The sequence below is a fragment of the Acomys russatus genome, chromosome 22, assembly GCF_903995435.1.
Source record: "Acomys russatus chromosome 22, mAcoRus1.1, whole genome shotgun sequence".
Lineage (NCBI taxonomy): Eukaryota > Metazoa > Chordata > Mammalia > Rodentia > Muridae > Acomys > Acomys russatus.
In genome coordinates this window covers 53,024,187-53,032,054 of record NC_067158.1, presented here as the reverse complement: position 1 = coordinate 53,032,054, position 7,868 = coordinate 53,024,187, and the positions used below count along the sequence as shown (strand labels likewise).

At 44.4% G+C, this 7,868-nt stretch overlaps 1 pseudogene; it reads right to left on the bottom strand.

Annotated features, from left to right (window-relative positions):
• Positions 1-7,078: 7,078 nt before the first annotated feature.
• On the bottom strand, positions 7,079-7,528 carry LOC127205821 (40S ribosomal protein S19-like; annotated as a pseudogene).
• Positions 7,529-7,868: the final 340 nt, after the last annotated feature.

Below are 7,868 nucleotides of genomic sequence, written 5' to 3'. Positions count from 1 at the left end.
AGTCTTCTCAAAATACCTCCCTGGATGCGGTCTGTGCTGCAGTGCTGTCGCCAGAGGCCATGTCCGTGACATCTGCCGGTGTCTGTAATCTGTGTTATGGCCGGAAGCTATGTTGATGGTTCCTGATCCGAGTTCCCGTGCTGCAGCTGGGATCTTGCTGAAGTCCTGTGGTCCGTGTTACTGCTGCAGGGCGTCTTGAAGTCCGCGTTTTGTGCTGTTGCTAGAGGCCGCTGATGTCGATGATCCATGCGGCCTCCAGAAACCTTCTTGAAGAACTCGTGAGCTGCAGCCGGCTGCTGTGGGCAAGGCAGATTTATTTATTTATTTATTTATTTATTTATTTATATCAATTTATTCTTGTTACATCTCAATGGTTATCCCATCCCTTGTATCCTCCCATTCTTCTCTCCCTCCCATTTTCCCCTTACTCCCCTCCCCTATGACTGTGCCTACCAAGAAGAGACTTGATACTCTATGAGCATATAAAGGGGGAGGAAGTCCCCCTCAGGCAAGGCAGCTTTTTCTGCAGTGATACAGATGACTTCAGAGTCATCACTGAAAACCAGAGACACTGATGGCTTCTGTGGTCACCTCCCCCCGCCCCCAAATAATCCAGTCACGGAGCTATAGAAGAGAGTCCTTAAAAAATTATGATAAAGACGTTGAAGTGTAGCTCTTCAAAGTTGACTGCTTCTTTGCGGGGCGCGGGGGGAGGAGGATTCAAATAGCTGTAAGGGGTTGGCCATTAGAAGGTTTGACTATGCTCCAATAAGTATTTGTGCAATACAAATTGGACCTGGTGCAATTTCATTGGGGGGTTGGGGTGGAAGGGTAGAAGGGTGGGCCTGGGAAGAATGGCAAGAGAGTATGGTTGGGGTGAGTTGTATGAAATTCCCAAGTAATTAATAAAAATATATTATGTTGGGGAAAGAAAGCTTAGCATTTGGGAGGAAAAGATACACAGATCTCTGTGGGTTTGAGGTCAACATAGTGAGACTCAGTCTCAATGGGAAAAATGTAATTAGAACATATGTATTTCCCATTGTATTAAAACTATTTGTTATGATGATGATGATAATTCATTACTGTTTCATAGCTTTTTTAAATATAAAAATTTTAAAAATGATTTATTTTATGTACATTGGTTTTGTGGAAGGTGTCACATCTTCTGGAACTGGAGTTACAGACAGTTATAAGCTGCCATGTGGGTGCTGGGAATTGAACCCAAGTCACTCAGGAAAAACATCCAGTGCTCTTGACCACTGAGCCACCTCTCCAGCCCCTTAAATATAAATTTTATTTATGCTGTGAGACAGGATCTCATGTAGCACAGGCTGGCCTCAGACTCACTATGTAGCCAAGGATGCCCTTGACTTTCCGATGCTCCTGCCTCTACCTCCTGGGTGTTGGAGATATAGTCAAGAGCTACCACCATGCTCAGTTTGCTTGGTGCTAGCACTCTTTTTTTTTTTTTAGTTTTCAAGACAGGGTTTCTCTGTATAGCCTTGGCTGTCCTGGACTCACTCTGTCCTGGAGCAGGCTGGCCTCGAACTCACAGTGATCCGCCTGCCTCTGTCTCCCGAGTGCTGGGATTAAAGGCATGCGCCACCACGCCCAGTTTTTTTTTTTTTAAAAGGGAAAACTGATTTATTTTGTTGTTGTTGTTGTTTTCTTTTTCTAAGATTTATTTATTTATTATGTATACAGTGTTATGCCTGCATGTACACCTACAGGACAGAAGAGGGCATCAGATCACATTATAGATAGTTGTGAGCCACCATATGGTTGCTGGGAATTGAACTCAGGACTTCTGGAAGAGCAGTCAGTGCTCTTAACCTCTGAGCCATCCCTCCAGTGCCAGTGCTAGCACTCTAACAGGGCTCCCCTCGGCAGGCACTCTAGTGAGCTACACTCCAGCTCTTGTATCTTGTGTGTACGTGGTCAGTTACACTTTCTAAACATTTACACTGAAAACATTCCCAACTTTTTTTTTTTTTTAAAGCATACTTACTGGGATATTTTGCTTTGCTATTTACTGATTTGATTTTATTTCCTTAGGACAATTTCTAAAGTGGGAATTACAGTGAAAGAGCACGGTGTTTAAAGTGAACATTGGTGGGCATTGTCAAGTTTATTTGTAACTAGCTTCCTCCATCCCACAATACCGGCGTGTCCATTTCATCTCTCCTTTAATTACTGGGACCACTTTCATCTTCACTGACTTGAAAACAGCTAATGATACCCCATTCTCTCATGCCCTCCTATTATTTTTTCCAAATGAACTTCCTTCAAAAAAAATCACTGGACTGAATAATAAGGCGGGTAGTGGTGAAAAAAAAAAAAAAGAAAGAAAGAAAACTTGTAAGTCCTTGAAACCCTTTAAAATTCTTACTGCATTAAAAAAAAAAATCCTAGAGACTCAAATTTTAGGTATGTAATTAGTAAGCTTATTTAAGAAATTCAATGACTCAGAAGTATATGAAAAAGTTAAAATTAGCTTCCTTTTATGCTCATGGTGTCCTCCTCTGTCTAAAGGCAAGATATTTAGTGTACACATGTACCTTTAAAAAAAATCCTTTAGGAATTTACAGTTATGTAAGTGGTCTTGTAACAAGGTGTATAACTTGTTAGATTGATAGTTCTGGTCCCCCCCCCCCACTTTATCTTTCCATAGTGCTCTTACCGTGTCTAGAATTAAATCATAGCTGTGCGCTTCCAGTATAAGAAGATTGAAACCTTAAGCAGATTTTTCCCGACTCTATCCTCTTCACTTTCTAGCAAACGGAAACAATTCCATCCCAGCTTGGTTCATTAGTCTTTACATAGTGGATCATACTTGAAGGCAATTGTTCATTTAATTTTAAGTAATAAATAACCTATTAGTTAATTATTTTCTTTTCCAGGTTTTTGCACCTGCCACACTCTTCTGGTTTCCGTTTTGCTGAGCTTCACTCTCAAATGACTCAAATGACTCTCTCAGAAAGGATGAGGATGGTGAACTGTCTGAACTCCTTCACTTCAGTATTCTAATTGTATCTCTTATCCTTCAGACAAAGTCAATAGCGAACAACCTCGAAGCCTTTCTTCCTTGTGGACAAATGTCCCCAGCACAAAACGTGCCCTGGGTGTTGGCCTTGCTTCTCTGGATCCCAATCTTCTGGGTCGGCCCTTCATGACTTGTTCTTGCCCTTGTTACCCTCAGCCCCCCTCAACTTGCCTCCCCCCCAACTTGGTTTTTCCTCCGACAGGCCTTGTTTGGAGATTTCCCTTGCATCCCACAACATCCCTGACTAATAGGGCAACTTAGGAAGCTTTTAAATAGCCAAGGCTGGCATGTGTGCCCCCACCCCGGTGGGAGAGAGGCCTAAGGGTCTGTGACAGGAAAGTGTTTGAAGTAACTTACAAACCACCAAGGTTCACCAGCGTTCGTTCCTAAGGAACTGCCAGTCCTGCTCACACTGACAGAGAAAGGGCTCCAGTGTGCAAACATCTCTCAGAGCCCTCGGTGAGCAGCTGCAAGCAGAGATGTAGCTGCTACCAAGCATGTGCTAAGGAAGGGATCCCACTTAAGGCACAAGTTAAGAGAGGGTTTAACCCCTCTGTGCAGGTTAGAACAAGGGTATCTCACCTGCATGTGTGGGTCAGAGGGGGTTCCATCCCTCTTCTGTAAATGATAGGAGGCCTACAGAGCTATTTCTGATATATGCAAAGTATTCGGAATGACCTTGTGTTTTGCTCTGACTTCGAAGATCGCACCTCACAGAACTTTTCCTACTCTTATATTCACATGCGTGAACACATTTGTTTTAGTTTTTTAAAGGAAGACGTGATCCTGTCCTGTTGATAAATACTAATTACTGTAATTAATCACTAGTATTGCATTTAATTACATCATCATGTATTTGTTCATTTTATTATTTAAGTAACTTAGTCAATTAAATCATTATGCAGTTACATAATTAATTACTTCTTAGTATAAACACCAGGTTCTATCATTTTCCTTAAGAAGTTTCTACTAAAACTTTACTTTCCATGGCTTGTTTAGTTTTTTGTTTGTTTTTGTTTTGTTTTTTTTTAAGACAGGGTTTCTCTGTGTAGCCTTGGCTGTCCTGGACTTGCTTTGTAGACCAGGCTGGCCTTGAACTCAGAAAGATATGCCTGCCTCTGCCTCCTGAGTCCTGGGATAAAAGGGTGTGTGCCATCATGTCAGCTAATAATAGTATTTCAATCAAGAAGAAACTATCTTTAACAGATTTCTATAGTAAGAAAAATTAAAGACTAAAATGGCAATTTATATGTTTTTTTGTTGTTTTTGTTGACAAAAGACAAACATATATTTCCATCAAATTTCTCCACACAATTAGAATGGAAATCTGAGTTAAAGGAGAAAAGGGACTCATGTAAAGTATTTGAGATTTTTCTGCCTTAGCAGTGGTTGGTTATGGGAGCTCTTGATAGGGTGTGAGAAAGCACTGGCCACCCTGAAGATTGTAATAATTTTAATTAAAAATGTCAATGTTGCAGCATGCCAGAACTTATACTTAACAACTAACTAGCTAGTAAATTTAGGTGCCAAATTGCAAATGTTTGAGAGTCAGTCTAGTCTAGTGGTCGTGGGTGTACACGCTGAGAACTGCAGTTCCAATCTGCAGAGTAAAACCCAGCAGGCCAGGCAGGGTGGTGCGTCCCGGGAATACCAGCATTGAGAGGTAGAAGTAGGAGGTTCAGAGTTCAAGGTTACTCTCTGGTACATAGCAAGTTTGAGGCTAGCCTGAGCTACATAAGACTGGCTTAGCCTGAGCTATATAAGACTGGCTTGCCTTTTTTTTTTTTTTTTAAACATGTCCAGTCGTGTGGGATTGGCTTCGGGTACCTGTTATTTATGCCTTTATGGAGTCCAAATGAGCAGCTTGTTTGGGAAACTGCCACTGACATAAGTGGGTGTGGCACTGCCACTTCTCTGCTTTGACTTAGTTTCCTTGCAATCTGTCGCATCTATTTTTCAGCCGCTTGAACACTTGGGTTTGTCAAAGGCCCTGCTCTATTCTAGGTTACTCACAATTAAACCTCCTCACACAGTCATCACTCACCAAACTCATCTGAGTTTCTCCCCAGGGTGTCTGACTCCTAGAAACTGCTCAGCTGGTCTTTGAAAGATGGTCTCTGAAGGGCAATTTCCAGGGTTTTAAACAAGCTCTTCTATACCCCTTGCCCGATGCCAGTGTGTGCTCTTGAACGTCTCTGCCCCGGAACTTTAATTCCAATATATACTTTTGTTCTTTATGAACTGCCCAGCCCATGGCCTTCTGCTACAACAGCAGGAAGAGGATGGAGGGACTCACGGCGTTCAAGCCTCTGAGGACTATGCAGCACACAGCTGTGCCGTCTTGGAGGGAGAGAAGTAAGGGTGGGCCAAGGGTGTGCACCGATGTGTTTTAGGTGACCAGGGTCAGGAGGTGCAGGGAGTGAGACGCAGAGTACAGGAGCGCACCACCATACCTGGCTTTTTTGTTTGTTTAATAGTAAAGGTCAGGATGATTCTAGAAGCCTGAAGGACTTTGGGGCAGGAGGCGGAGCTGACTTGTGGTGCTCTGAATCCCTCCCTCAGCGACTTTCACCTGGTTTGAAGAGTAAGGAAACTCACATTTTGGAGGGGCTGAATGGTCTATCCAAAGTCACACAGCTGGAGAGGGTAGGCACTCAGATTTGAAGGCAAGGCCCTCGGATCCCCAGGCCAGAGCTCTCTCTTCTCTCTACGTGTCCTTGCTTCTGGCACATGTTAGATCAGCAGCATCTCCAAATCTAACAGCAGTTATTGGGAGGAAGGGGCTGAGCACCAGGCAGGGCCGGTACTCAAGCTCACAGCATCAGAAAGCACACAAAGATCTCTTGAGCTTGGACAGGGGAGGGAAATTGTGTAGATTTCTTGTCCCTATGACGAAACACTTGACATAAACTACTCAAAAAAAAAAAAAAAAGGAAAGCCACAGAGGCCAGGCACATGACAAGGGAGTCCACAGAGGCCGGAGAGGCCGTCTCAGAAAGTTGTGAAGGTGAGGCCTTAGGAGAGCTGTGTACAGGTGGTGAAGCCAGTCCAAGAGAAAGAATTGTGTTGCAGTCAACAAGGGATGGAAGATCGGAAGAGCCATCCAAGCCTTTTGAAACTGGACACAGTGCTACTTGGTTTGGAGCTTTGCCCTGCTGGGATTTGGTCCAATATTTTATCACTATGCCCAATTTGTTTCCTTTGAGAATGGTACTATGTACTCCATGGCATTATGGGTTGGAGCTACATAGTTTGCTTTCTGAGTTTGATTTTACAGAGAACTACGCTTAAGAGATTGCCTCAGGTCTTCGAAGAAACTTGAACTTTTCAACGGTGTTGAGGCTGCTACAGACTGTGGGGACGTTTGGATTTGGGCGGAATGCATTTTGCACTGTGATGCGGGAGCAAACCTATAAAGTCCAGGGGGTGGAATGTGGTGGGTTGGACGAAACCGTCTCCATGGGCTCATACTTGAATGCTTGGTTCCCAGTTGGTGGAACTGTTTTGGGAAGGATTAGGAGGTGTGGCCTTGTTGGAGGAGACTCTGAAGGCTGGCTGAGGTTCAGGCTCTCATTCTCTCTCTCTCTCTCTCTCTCTCTCTCTCTCTCTCTCTCTCTCTCTGCCTGCTGTCTATGGGTAAGAGCTAAGATATAAACTCTCAGGTACTGCTCCAACACCATACTTACTTGCCTGCTGCCGTGTTCCCCACCATGACGGTCCAGAGCTCATCCTCGGAAACTGTAAGCCAGGCCCCAATTAAATGCCTTCTTCTATCATGGTGTCTCTTCACAGCAAAGGAAAGTAACTAAGACAATTATTGGCAGAACATTTTATGGACTTGTGGACTTCAGGCTCAGCTTCATCAGGCTTTTCTTTCTAAATGCACTGGTGTCTTCCAGGACTAGCTTGGGTGGATGTGAGGCCTGATGCCTTGTCCAAAAGATATCCAAATAGTATGCATATCCCAGGGATACTGTATCTTTTTTTTTTTTTTAATGAATGAGGCAATTTATTAACCCAGCATCCTTTGTTCTAATGCTTCTTGCTGGCAGCTGCCGCCTGTCCAGCGATCCTGTCCAGATCTCTCTGTCCCTGAGGTGTTAACTTGCCAAGGCCCCCATCTTGGTCCTTTCCAACCGTTTTCAGTCTCTCCAGGGCTTGGAGGACCCAGTGGATCACATTCTTGGAGCCTCCGCTATAGTGGCAGGGCCTGCCACCTTTTCTCTGCCACCCTCCGTAGATCTTGGTCATGGAGCCAACCCCTGGACCCCCACGGAGGTGCTGGTGCCGCGCTGTGGGACCAGTTCTCATCAGAGGGGGCAAGCTCTTTATGTTTGGCCAGCTTGACTGTGTCCACCCATTCGGGGACTTTCAGCTTCCCGGACTTTTTGAGGAAGGCTGCCAGAGCTCTGACGAACTCCTGCTGGTTAACATCTTTTACAGTAACTCCAGGCATCGTGCGGCCTCTGCGCTGCCAGCCAGGGGAAAGGGCGAGACCAAGATCTTTTTCCACATGTTCTGGTTTCTAAGGTAAATTAATATTCTGAGTTTGTGTGTGTGTGTGTGTTTTATTGTTGTTGTTTTTGTTTTTCAAGACACGGTTTCTCTGTGTAGCCTTGGCTGTCCTGGAACTCACTCTTGTAGACCAGGCTGGCCTCAAAGTCATAGCGATCCGCCTGTCTCTGCCACCCGAGTGCTGGGATTGAAAGTGTACATCACCACTACCCAGCTAATTTTCTGATGTTAAAAACGCCTTATGTCCCCTCTTACTCTCTTGTCCTGTTCTCCACCCCCTGACCCCTTCTCTCTCTCTCTCTCTCTC